Source organism: Canis lupus, chromosome 34 (genome assembly GCF_003254725.2).
Source record: "Canis lupus dingo isolate Sandy chromosome 34, ASM325472v2, whole genome shotgun sequence".
In the NCBI taxonomy this organism is placed as follows: Eukaryota; Metazoa; Chordata; class Mammalia; order Carnivora; family Canidae; genus Canis; species Canis lupus.
Genome location: NC_064276.1, coordinates 31374544 through 31387834, shown reverse-complemented (window position 1 = coordinate 31387834; position 13291 = coordinate 31374544). Strand labels below are relative to the sequence as shown.

The following is a 13291-nucleotide window of genomic DNA, read 5'->3' as shown; positions in this document are numbered from 1 at the left end:
TGCAATGTTATATGGATTAGCCTCTTTTATGTTCTGTCAATTGTGCAAAACCATAGTACATTTTATTTTTTTCCCATTTTGCCATGATGCTTTTGTATACTTGCTAATCTTGTTTCTTTCTTTTCTTTTTTATAGATTTTATTTATTTATTTAACAGAGAGACAGAGCCAGAAAGCACAAGTGGGAGAACGGCAGAGAGAGAAGGAGAAGCAGGCTCCCCACTGAGCAGGAAGCCGGATGCACATGTGAGGCTTGATCCAGAACCTCAGGATCACAGCCTGAGCCTAAGGCAGACACTTAACTCACTAAGCCACCCAGGCGCCCTCTAATCTTGTTTGTAAGTCATTTTATTTTTAAATTGTTTTGTTACTTGTTTATGTTGTTCATAGAAGATTGCCTTGTTTATAGCCTCAACTTTATCAGCATCATTAATCTTATTCTCTGAATCAAAAGATCTATATTCTTACTGAAATGTTCCTCCTTTTGCTTTCTGCTCCAATCTGAATCAGGTGTTAAACGGACTTGCTTCGGAACGCTATTTAAGCTTGACATGGCTTTTTCATACACGATGATCCTGTATTAGATCTACTGTTTTCTTGATTACATCTTCCATTTGCTCCTTTCTTTTTGAATTTCTAAATATATGTATAGATCATCCTACCCTTGAGACATAATTTATCTTTTAGAATTCTAGACAGAAAATAATTTCTTTCTGAGAAGGCTGATGTCAGTCTAAATTGTATTCTTTTGTGGTAAATCCTCCTTTTTTGTCTTAGTTAACTTTAGGTTTTGATCTTTTAAAAACTTTTAGAATTGTTTTTTAACCTTCAGCTCCTGTAATACCACAGCAGTTTCATTTTTATTTATTCACTATATTCAATGAATTGTTTCAACTTTAAAATTTGTTTCCTTCCATAGGTCAAAAGAACTTGTTTTTAACTATTTCTGTAATATCTTCTCCCTCTCATGTTAAGTGTTCTGTTTTTCTTTGATGAACTTTTAGGAAGTTGTGTCTACAGAACTTATTGTTCTCTTGTGTATCCCATGTCTTTGTCTTTTGCTATATTCTAGACTCTTGAAGTCAGTCTTCTAACCATTCTAATCAGTGCTTTATATTAAAAACAAAATTACTAATGTCAGATCGTTCTTATTCTATTCTTATTCTTTCTTCAGAGTATCCATATTTTGTTAATGAATTTCATCTTTTAAAAATTATATTAGGGCAGCCCTGAGTGGCTCAGTGGTTTAGCGCCACCTGCAGCCCAGGGTGTGATCCTGGAGACCAGGGACCAAGTCCCACGTTGGGCTTCCTACATGGAGCCTGCTCTTCCCTCTGCCTGTGTCTCTGCCTCTTTCTCTCTCCGCCTCTCTCTCTCTGTCTCATGAATAAATAAATAAAATCTTTAAAAAAATAAATAAAATTATCTTAGGATCCTAATTTCTTTTGTAAAAATTCTCAAATTATTTCCTTGTTCATTTTAGTGTTTCATTTTTAATGTATATGCCAAATACCTGTTCATGCTTGTTTCAACATTATACTTAAAATGGAAAAAAAATAGGCTTGTTGAAATGGTAGCAGGTGGGAGTTTATTCCTTTTGCTAATGTATTCCCTGATGGTTTTTGCGCTTGACCTTAGCCAAAAGGCTGAGAAGCAATCCCCAATGGTTTTTGAATGGGTAAGTAGCTAGAAGCTTAATACCCATTTGTAGAGTAATTTCCCCAGCAGGTTTTTGCTTATCATCTATGGGGAGGTGGCCAAGGAGCAGACTGTAGTTTCTAAAATATAAAAATGAGGAGAGCTTTCACTTTGCAGTGCTCAAGCTAAAGTCTTTGCACCCCTGCAGTGGTTTGTTCAGTTTCCTCAGAGACTTGACTGGAGACCAAAAGGAAGACAGCAGTGCTGAGGGAGGAGTGGAGTAAAGATACAGTTGTTTCTGTTATGGATCTTCAATTAATCACTCAAACTGTGGCCTTGCTTTCAATTTCTCTTAGTATCTCCTGACCCCATGCTTCTCCAGGATTGTGAAAGACTCCCAACTTCACATCAGCCTTTTCTTGCCTGTATTTTAGGAGTTTCTTCTTGTTTTTCAATCACGCATGCACTCTTCATATTTCGAACTTGTTTAAAATGATATTTTAATAACAACACTATAACATTACTGTTGTAGATTTAATTTTGTGGGTTTTTTTCTAATAATTTATATGGAATTTTAATAGAAACAAGATAAAATTTTATTTGCTTAGTTTGCCATCCTGAATTGGAATCATATATGGATAATAAAACTCTCCTAATAACTCCTCACCTGCCCCTCCACATTTCAGGGTCTGAGGCAAGGAGCCATTGGCATATTTGGGGCCAGTTAACAATCATTTTACACTCATTATTCTATAATTCATTTACATTCTTAATCTTTTGCCCTAAAAAGCCTGTCTTCTTTTCAGTTGTATGCCTTCAATAAGCCATTGTTCATCATTCTGGCCATTCTCTTCTTGAGTATCACTTGGTTGATTTTTTTGTTTTGAACTATTAATAGATCATTTCACTTTAAAATTCCAACACACACAGATCCATTTTGCCAGACGCAGTCTATCTAATAGCAATGGATATAATAGGAAATAGTTATATGGATGGTATAATGCCCCATTCTAGTTTGAAGTCAGTAGTAGTAGAGAAAAATGAGTAGATTCAAAATGTATTAATGAATAAAGTCAAAAGGAGTCTAGATTGATAAGACACATGATATTTCTAGGTCATGAAATTAAATGAATGGAAGTATTATTTAATAACGTACAGAATGTGATGAGTAGATTTGAGAGAGACATCATAAAATCAGTTTTGACCTTTTGTAGTCTGAATCCCTTGTTAGACATATATGAGGATGCATGTGTAGATAGTGTTAGTGAGAATTTAGTACCTCTGTATAGTGATTACAGTAAAATCAGGAATGTGTCATCCAGGAATAAAATATAGAAGGAGAAGAAAGATGGATCAAGATAGAGTATTTTTTAAAAAAAGATTTTATTTATTTACTCATGGGAGACACACAGAGAGAGAGAGGCAGAGACACAAGCAGAGGGAGAAGCAGGCTCCATGCAGGGAGCCTGATGTGGGACTCGATCCCAGGTCTCCGGGATCACGCCCTGTGCTGAAGGCGGCACTAAACCGCTGAGCCACCTGGGCTGCCCATGATAGGGAGAGTATTGATAAATTCCATCAATCCATCATGTAATAGTCTGCATAGTACCTGAGAACTCTGGAAAGGAGTTTATTGGAGCATCAAGAGAAGAAGAAAAATAAAGCAAAATGTGTTTAGGGAGCTACATGGAGAGCAAATCCTAAAGGTGTCTGAAGATCCATGTCCTGGTCAACAAAGAAAAACATAGGCAATATACTTAATCAATGGACATTGTCAGCACTTACTATATTCTCAGCTTTGAATTCTAGGCCCTGAGGGTACAGTGGAAAAAAAATATAGTCTATGGCTCAAAAAATTTAAAATGTGACATGAAAAATGGCCATTCTGCAATTAAATGCAAGTGTGATACTATTGGAGTGTATAAATAAGCATCATTTGGGAGCCATAAATGCCATTTTGGAAAAAGCAATACTTAAGCTATGAGTAAAAGGTGATTAATACATATTAGTCTAAGAAAGTCAGAGTTTATAAAATACCATAGAATAAAGAAGAGGAAAAAAAAAAAGGGACCTCTCAGAGAAAACCAGTCTAGTTTCTCTGGCTACAGCTGATTAAATAAAGAAATGAAAAATGCAGATTTTGAAATGTCCTGGCCATTTAAATGCGTAGCTGAACCTGTTGTAAACGTGCTGAAAAGAAGGCCAGAGGAGGAGAGGTATAGAACCAGTTTCCATGAAACTGATTGATTTTGGAACATATACACTTATACACTGTATGATGGATCACAGTCTGAAGCATTTTAGTCATGTTTAAAATTATTCATGGATCACAATTTTAAAGATTAGATAATTGGATTTAAATTATTTTACACTTTGACACAATATATAAATTTAAAATGCTGACAATTAATAAAGAAGTTTTCAACTTTCCATCCCAATTTTAATGACAATTGTATTATTCTTGCAAAAACACAGCATATTCAAATAACTTTGGAAAAAAATTCATGTTCTGTAAATTGAGGAATATGCCTCATCTTAGATAGATCATGTTCTTTATAACAGCTCTTAAAATTAAGTATCTAACCTATACAACTTCTTAAGTGATCTCCATAGTTTTCTTGACCTTTTAGTAGACAAAATTTTGGGGGAAAAGATCATCCTGGTAAGTTCTTAAAAGTCAAAAGGGAATCTAAAGGCTATTTTTAAGAATTGGAAAAGGCCAAAACACTTAAAATCTTGCAACATTGTGTTTTTTTTCACGCTACAGAAAGTATGTTCAAATGGCAGTTTCAGAATGAAGTCATTTTAAATTTGTCACTATGTGGCAAGTTGCTTTCTAAATTTTTTTTTAAAAAACTGCCTCTACATTAGTATGTTAGAGATTTGAGAGAAATAATTTATTGCTGAGTCACTTGGTATGTAACTGGCCACCAAGGGGTTAGGTATTTTATGTATATAAAATGTGCATTGACTTATATAGTATGTAATATATAATCACCTATACAAATATATGTAATATATAAACACATATATGTATATGTACACACATGCACATATAGATTATCACAGGCACACATTCCAAATACTAGCAAGTATTTTCCAATATTTTTGCTATGACAATTTGGATAACTAATGCAAATTTTTTTAAAAAAGTTTACAAACTTCAGAGAAAGTTCATATTTTATATTAGAAAAAAAGAACATTAAAAATGAAAAAGAATTTTGAGAAGCCAAAAGACTTTCTTTTGATATTTGTATAAGTCTTTTAAAGTTAAAAAGAAACCCACAGATTAGAACTTCAAGTTATTTTCACCAAAGACTAGGATTTAATGGAGTTACCATAGGGACTGCTTTGAAGGAGTGGAGAAAAAAAGAAAGAGAAAGAAAGAAAGTTCAGGAGTTCTGAACATTTGTTTCCACTTTATCCAAAATAAATAGGTTTCTTTTTATTAATATTACATATTGAGGTCCTGAGTTTCTTTTTTATCAAAAAGAAGCAGCAGCAAAGTCGGGGGGGGGGGGGCGGGGAATGACATCTATTTCAAATCTAGTCTGACATTATCACCAAATAGAAGCAAAAACAAAAATTCCAAGAGGATGGGACTTGAGCAGTATCTGTAAACAGCCCAGAATCTCATTGGCTATTTAATCTCTACCCCAATCTCTCTAGGTATTTTGGTTTCCTTTTTAAGGGCGGAAAAGGGGAGTTAGAGGTGAGAGAGGTATATAAATATTTATGAGTACCTACCTCTTATTAATCTTTTTTTATTGGTGTAATAGAATAACCACCTCTTGATAAAATACCTTTGAATTGTTCAAACTGGGTGAGGTAAATGGCCATAGATTTGATGGGAGAACACTAGGTTCGATGAGGGACTCTTTCATCATTTCAACCCATTGGTATCTAAGACCATTTAAAACTCTGAAGTTCTGAAGGACGGATTATCTAGATTTAGGTCGAACTTTTGTTAAGGTCTAAATGTAAAGACTTTAAAATGTGCAAAAGCAACAGGTGTATTTACGACAAGATATAATTCAGGTTAGAATTTGCTTGAGAGAGTTGTAGATTAAATATGACAACATAGGAAAAACTGAGCTCACTTCTCTTTGGGTAAAGGAAGATGAGATATCTTCATGGAGCAATCTTTTATAAAGACCATCTACTCTTTGATTTGGAAGAACATACTATATATTCCAAGGCTGTCTGCTATCCAGCTATCCTTGAAAAGATGGTCTAGAACAAAGTTCGTCAGTGTCTCTGTGCTCTCTCTCTCTCTCTCTCTCTCTCTCTCTCTATATATATATATATATATATATGTGTGTGTGTGTGTGTGTGTGTATGATGTAAAATTATATATAAAATTAAATTATGGGGCAGCCCGGGTGGCTCAGTGGTTTAGCGCCGCCTTCAGCCCAGGTTGGGATCCTGGAGACCCGGGATCAAGTCCCATGTCAGGCTCCCTGCATGGAGCCTGCTTCTCCCTCTGCCTGTGTCTCTGCCTCTCTCTCTCTCTCTCTCTCTTCTCTCTCTCTCTCTGGTCTCTCATGAATAAATAAATAAAATCTTTAAAAAATTAAATTATGTATATTAAGTATATATAAATATATATTTAAAATATATGTTATATATAATGATGGATATATGATTTATCTTAGCTGCTGCAGTTGATGATTCAGTTATCAACAAAAAAGAAATCCATTATTTTATATATTAGTAATCTGAACTATAAAAGCATGCAGAACAGAAAGCTTTATTTGTACTCACAGAAAATCCAAATTGTGTATCAAAGAAAAAAGGTAAATATCAAGAGTGAAAATCTGCGGTGTGAATTTGGATTAATGATTTAAATCAGTTTGAAAATATGCAAAAGCAGGGACACCTGGATGGCTCAATCAGTTGAGTAGTGGGCTCTTTATTTCCATTCAGGTCATGATCTCGCAGTAGGGAAATAGAGCACCTGTGTGGGGTTGCCCATGGGCTGGCTCCCTGTGGGGAGTCTGCTTCCCCTCTACCCACCCTCCCCACACAAATTCTCTCTCTCCAAAATAAATAAATATTTTAAAAATATGCAAAAGCAAATAAAACTTGCATATGCTCTTTTAAGAATATTTATATGGTAAATGCTTTATGGAGTAAGACCTAGAACAAGCAGTGCTACAATAATGTTCATGACTGAGGGCATTGGTAAATGCTTTATGGAATAAGGCCTAGAACAAGTAGTGCTACAATAATGTTCATGATTTGGGGCATGTATATTCATAATCAGACTGCCTGAACTTTAAAAAAAATGGTTTTTAAATATTGGGGGGAAACTAGGTCATTGGTAGTTATACTTCTACATTATAACTCAAAATTATTGAAACATTTTACTTTTAAGGCATTGATTGTTCCTAAATTTTTCCTTAATTTTCTGATGTTTTATATCTTATTTTTTTTCCCAATTCATAATCCATAGTATAATTCCAAAATTCAGGTGAAATAACTGACATGAGTGGAACTTTATCAGATAAAATTTACTGTAGTGGATTAAACAAAATTTGGGGCAGCTCGAGTGTCTCAGCAGTTTAGCTCCACCTTCAGTCCAGGGTGTGATCCTGGAGACCCTGGATCGAGTCCCATGTCAGGCTCCCTGCATGGAGCCTGCTTCTTCCTCTGCCTGTGTCTCTGCCTCTCTCTCTCTCTCTCTCTCTCCCTCTTTCTGTGTCTCTCATGAATAAATAAATAAAATCTTAAAAAAATTTTCATCGTATTTAAGATGAAAGTAGCTGTCTAGTGGTACAGAAATCTGTGCTCTGAAGGTCGAGATTTCTGACGCCATTTCCAGTTTTATAATGTTTTGGTTTTATGACTTTATCCCCTTTCCTATAGCCTGTTCTAAAATTTTATTTAGAGGCACAGAGATAAAATTAGGGCAAGTTATTAGAAAACACATTTAAGATAAAGAACAAGAATCTGATTGAGTGTGCTGACAGTTTGTGACCTAAAAGGCCTTAAGTCTTTCAAAAAGGAATGAAAAAAAAATACATTAAGGATAAGGATAATCCTAGTGGGCAATTTACTTAAGTTGAGTTTGCAGAAATACTTTAAGCAAATATTCTGTTTCAGTTTACTGTGTATACACAGCATCTAACAAAGCTGAGCTTCTTGACTTCTTAACCTACAAGGCTAGACTAGAAGCGAAGAGGCCTTGTTCTTTCACCTCCCTTCTTGCAGATATCTGTGTATCACTTTTATCCTGCAAATTTAAAGTGTTTCTTAAAAAGGTGAGCAGTTGCAGGACGCCTGAAACTACCTGTGCACTATACTCCACCACTGCTGAACAAGAAGTACAAAGAAAAAAGTGTCTATTGGTTAATTCATTTTCTTCCTTAGAAGTTAGTGCTACTCTTTTAAGGCAAACTGATTAATATTATTAAGAAATTAGTAGCTTTCTTTCCTGCAAGAAATTCCCAAAGCCCTATACTTTATGACAATATACTTAAAACAATTAAAGAGCTGGCAGCTGTTCAAATAAACTTTAAAAACATTTTCCAAAAGGAAGGCAATTCTTTTATAGATATTTCTGCTAGTCTGAGACTGAACTTATAATCAGAACTAACACAACTATCAGTAATATATTCATAAAGAATTTTCAGCTGATGAACTAAAAGAAAAAAATGTAACTTTAGCCAATTTTTGTGATACTTCCTTGGGAAAACCATCTTTCATTGGTTAAACAAATGTATAAAACATTAAATGACAGATTTATTGTATTAAAAATAGGGACTATATATATATATAAATGTTATAGAGGTAATATATTTTTGTCATTGGTTTATAAAACATATTTTTGAAGAAATGTTTCTTGAAATTTAATAATAAACATACATTTTTTTCAAAGCACAGCTTAGTGCTTTTATACTTATCCTGGAAGATAAGTATAGCCACTTGAATATTTTTGCTTAAAGGATATTTTTTCCCTTTGTAAGGAGGTGCATCTATCCTTGTCCGTGTAGATATGGATGAAGAAATGGAGCAGCCAACAGTTCAACTGGTTCAGAGTGTTTAATCCACTGATCAAAGAGAATGATACATGTAGGGAAGAGGATCTTCATTTTATAAATACCCTAAATGCAGTTTTTTGAAGGTACATAATTTTATATGAAGAATATATGTATGATGATACATATTAGCTTATATGACTTGTGTCATATAAATACATATTGGATACCTGTTCCCTATTATTTTTATATTTCTTCATCTTAAAATATATTTTCTGATAAAGAATAGAAAAGTAGATTCAGATGAAAAAAATCTACTAAAAAAGGAGATACATAACAAAAATGATTCACATAATTTATTTATTTTTTTATATTTACAAGTTTAGACTGCATTTTTTCTTCCTTGAGAATGAAGCTACTTAAGACATTCACCTTTAATGCATGATTATTAAGCTAATTCAATTGATGAATTAATCATTTCTATTATCCATCTGTAATTCTGATTCTCAGGTAATACAGGTGAATAGAAAAAGGTAACTGCCAAATATATAAATTAGAAAATAATCATTGTTTTCAGGACGTTTAAATCAATCAACTATAGGATTAATTGTTCTACTTTTATGCTAGGTTTTGTTTGTTTACTTTGTAATACAGTTTTGGGATATATCAATTATGTCCCTCAGTATCACTAAATTGGCCAAAGATTAGTAACATCAAAATAAATTCGGAAATAAAAAAGGTAGCCATTGCTAATTTTTATATGTTTTTATTATTGGCATATGATTCAAAACTATTTATTTCTGAGTTATGGAAAAATATTCTTTATTAGTTTAAGATTAAACCTTAGTGATAGTATCAAAAGTAAACTATATCTTACCTGGGATTTGTAATGATGATTTGGAAATTGTCCAAGAACAGAAAGCATAGTGGGAGTGGAAGAGAGCAGCCAATGTCTATGTAATATCCCAGAATATTGGAATATGAAAAAAAAGATGATTGTTTTAGTTCGAGCTGCTGTAACAAAATACCATAGACTGGGTTGGTATAAACAAACAAAACCACATTTATTTCTCACAGTCCTGGAATCAGGAAAGTCCAGGATTTAGGTCTGACAGATTCAGTTTCTGGTAAGAGCCTTCTTCTTGGTTTACAAATGGCTACATTCTTGCTTTACCCTCTCATGATGCTGGAAAGGGAGGAAGGGAGGCAAGGAGCACAGAAAGACAAAAGGATTACTCCTGCCTCTCTTTTTCTAAGACATTAATCCCATCATGGGATCCCACCCTCCTGACCTAATCCAACCCTAATTACCTCTCATAGGCACTGTGCCTACCACTCATCACATTGAGGTTAGGGCCTAAACATATGAATTTGGGAGGGACACATTCAGTCCATAACAATGACTAATAAATTCCAATTGGTGAAAGTGCAAGGTGATTGAAGAATTTTTACAAGCATCGATGGATAATATTCTATTTGTATTAGTTTCTTTTTCTTCAATATACATTCCATCTGTTAACACAGTGTTATAGTAAGTCCTGTTCAGTATAAGTGCCTCATAAGTCCACCACTAATTACCATGATTACCCAATGGTGATCAAAAAAAGAAAACATCTAAGTTGGTGCAGAGTATAAGAAAATAGCAAGGTGAGATAAACTCCATGTTATAATAACACTCCTTTGGGGCCATGGATTAAAATCCTGGTTGGTCAAGTACAAATAATCATGAGTTTTCTTTAAAATTCTAGAAATTGTAGAGTGACTTTGAACTTCCTACTGGTCACTGGATAAAAGAATTAAACTAAATTTAGCTAATTTTCAGACTATCAAGCCAATATTTGGCTCAAAGAATTTAGTTTATATTGATGTCTCCCCATGGTTGAATTTTATAATATAAACTATTTTACAGTAACTTATAAACTATCTTACAGTAGCCTACCTTTTCAATCATTATTAATACCTTTAAGATATAAAAAAATTTATTACTTATTGTGGACAATAGTTTGCTTTGGGCACTTTTTTTTGCTATTTTTTTTTAACATTTGATCCAACATCTTAAATGGCTTTTAATCCTTAACATAAATTCTTATTTGCTTAAGTCTATTTAGGAATATTTTATAAGGGAGATTTGAGGCAAGCTATAATGTGGTAGAGATAAGAAATATTTGTGAGAATTTGGGTACAAAAGACTAATTAAATTTTGCAGGCAGATAGGGAGATGGTCCTTGTACAAATCTGGAAAGCTACTCAGATCTATCCTCAAAGAGTCATATTATCTTCTTGAATTCATTATAGTCTCAATTCTGATCCCAGATTTATAGTTTCATAAATTCTTTCTTATTAGAATCTCCGAGAGTCTTGGAGTATGTGGATTCATATTAACAAAGCCCACAAGAGACTGACAGATATAGACCATATAGTATAGTGCATATTTTTAAGCTAAATTATAGCTATCAGATCTAAGAAATTAGTTGTATTACTATTCTTGAGTAGAATGTTTTATAAATAATTACTTTGTGGGAAAGGAAATTATCCAAAAGTTTCTTAATGAGAAAAGACTTAGAATAAAAATATTAATTACCTGAATTAATTTTATGATAGTAGGATATACCCATCTGTAAAAATAGAGGTAAAAGTCATCTTCAAATCTCCCTGATAGATTCTCTATTCCCTAGAAATTATTAGAATATTTTTTTCACTAAGACTCCTTTTGCTGCTTTGTTTCTTGGAGCCAGAATAATCTATTCAAAAATATTGATAAGGAAAGTTAAAAAAAAAATAAAAAGGCAGAGACAGGGCTTTGTACTAGCTCTCAGTGTGTGCAGCTGTCTCCTCCCAGGGTTACAGAGTGGACCCATATCCATGTGGCATAGATGAAACAAAGAACTACACTGACAACACGTAGTAGACCAGCAGTGAAAAGGCATGAATTAGACCTCTTAGATCTGTCTTAATTCTCACTGCAGTATGGAAGTAATGCACATGTTTCTCCAGGGTTCACAAAATGAGAGGTAATGAAGCTGTGATCCAGCACCATGCAGGAGTCTCAATGGCAAGGGAAGGGAAGCAGATTGCAGAGGCTTTGTGGGGGCTGAGCTACCCCATAGATAGCATAGAGAATATGGCTGAAAGCGTGTCTCCAGCACTGTAAGGCAAGACCAAAGGAACACAAACAGACACATTATGGAAGGACAGACACTGAGCCCTACATAAGCCAAATAACCAAAACATGAATTCAATGCTTGAGATTTCAGTAGCAGATCCCAACAAACTATATAGGAACCTGATAAAAGCACTAATATAGAAGTCAAAGGTAAAAAAATAATGTGATTGACCCTTTGTGTGTGGGTTCCAGGTATCCTCTCTCCTTCTACTGCAATTTCATGCATGTCCTGAGTCAGCCAAATGTCCTTTTAAGGAATGAGAGAATATTCCAGAAGAATGGAATTTCCTCTAAGAGAGTACCTAAAATAGACTAAATTAGAAAAGATTGACACACTATAATAATTTATCTATAATAAGAAATCATAATTTGTAAGATGCAATCTGATTTTAGAAATGTTAATTGTAAAAAAAGACTTTAAAATCGAAGAAAAGACTATTCATAAATAAACTTATCTGTCACCGTCTACCCTATCCTACAGGGTATTATTCTTGGCTCTCTTGCCTGAAATAAATTTAAATGAGCACTCTCAATGCTTAGAATAATGATCCGTAAGCATAATTGTCTATTCAACCAGGAACTATTTCAGCAGTCTAAACAATTAACCTGAATTAAGTATTTTCAGTTTTCTTCCTCTTCCATTTTTATTTTCTGAAATTCCCTACTTTCTCTACCTCATATGTATCTGAAGTCATAGACTACAGTGAAATTCTATTATCCAATTTGTTCTAACTGCATGGAAAAGTGGCTCTGTCAACACTACTGAGGGTTGGGCTATATCCATTAAGTGCACTTTAATTAACACCAGAGCATTTGCTAAGATAGTTATTTGGATTTATGATATAATTTTCAGTATGAATCTAGAATTGAAATGTGTGTCAGGGAACACTTAGTAGCTTCTTTATGAAGCTTCCCCTTTGAGATATGTATTAATGTAAGGAAGGTTTTCCAGGTTTATGTAGTTGGACTGCTCTCAGATCATTTCCAATTAATTCATGTTTTCTGTAGCTGTATTTCTGTTATTTAAGTTTTAAATTCATTGATGCATTCTCCTTTTATATTTACAATGTCCAGGAGTATACCTGATGCTCAGAGGACAGTCTATATTGTTTGCTCATCATGGGGACCTTTTGTACTCTATTTGATAATATTTTGAAATTTGAGTTCCCCTCTTTATTGTATCATGGAAATATTCCATTCTATACAGTTATATTTCTTGATACACATATACTCAGATTCACTTCAAGTTACTGACTTGTTCTTAGATTCACTATACATTGAAATCAGTGATTTTCATGTGTGGTTTATATTGCTCACTAGGAAGACAGTTTAAAAATTTGTAGAAGTGTTTTTGTTTTTCAGAATGGTTGTGAGCTCTTCTTATATTCAACAAGTGAGAACGAGGATGCTAAAAATATTGGTGTGTATTAAGACTGCTTGCACAGATAAAGCACTATGCACAGGACTTTCAAATGACCTATGAAGCACTGTATGGGTGATAAACCTGCTTT

The 13291-nt window shown here is 33.8% G+C and overlaps 1 long non-coding RNA gene across 15 annotated transcripts in view; it reads left to right on the top strand.

Moving 5' to 3' along the window:
- LOC112645914 (uncharacterized) overlaps positions 1 to 13291 on the top strand; it is a 313664-nt gene that overhangs the window by 210695 nt on the left and 89678 nt on the right. For all 15 annotated transcript variants that reach the window (XR_007408158.1, XR_007408162.1, XR_007408166.1 and 12 more), the window contains one exon: positions 136 to 337. This is a non-coding gene — a long non-coding RNA (uncharacterized LOC112645914). The remainder of the gene's footprint in view (positions 1 to 135; positions 338 to 13291) is intronic.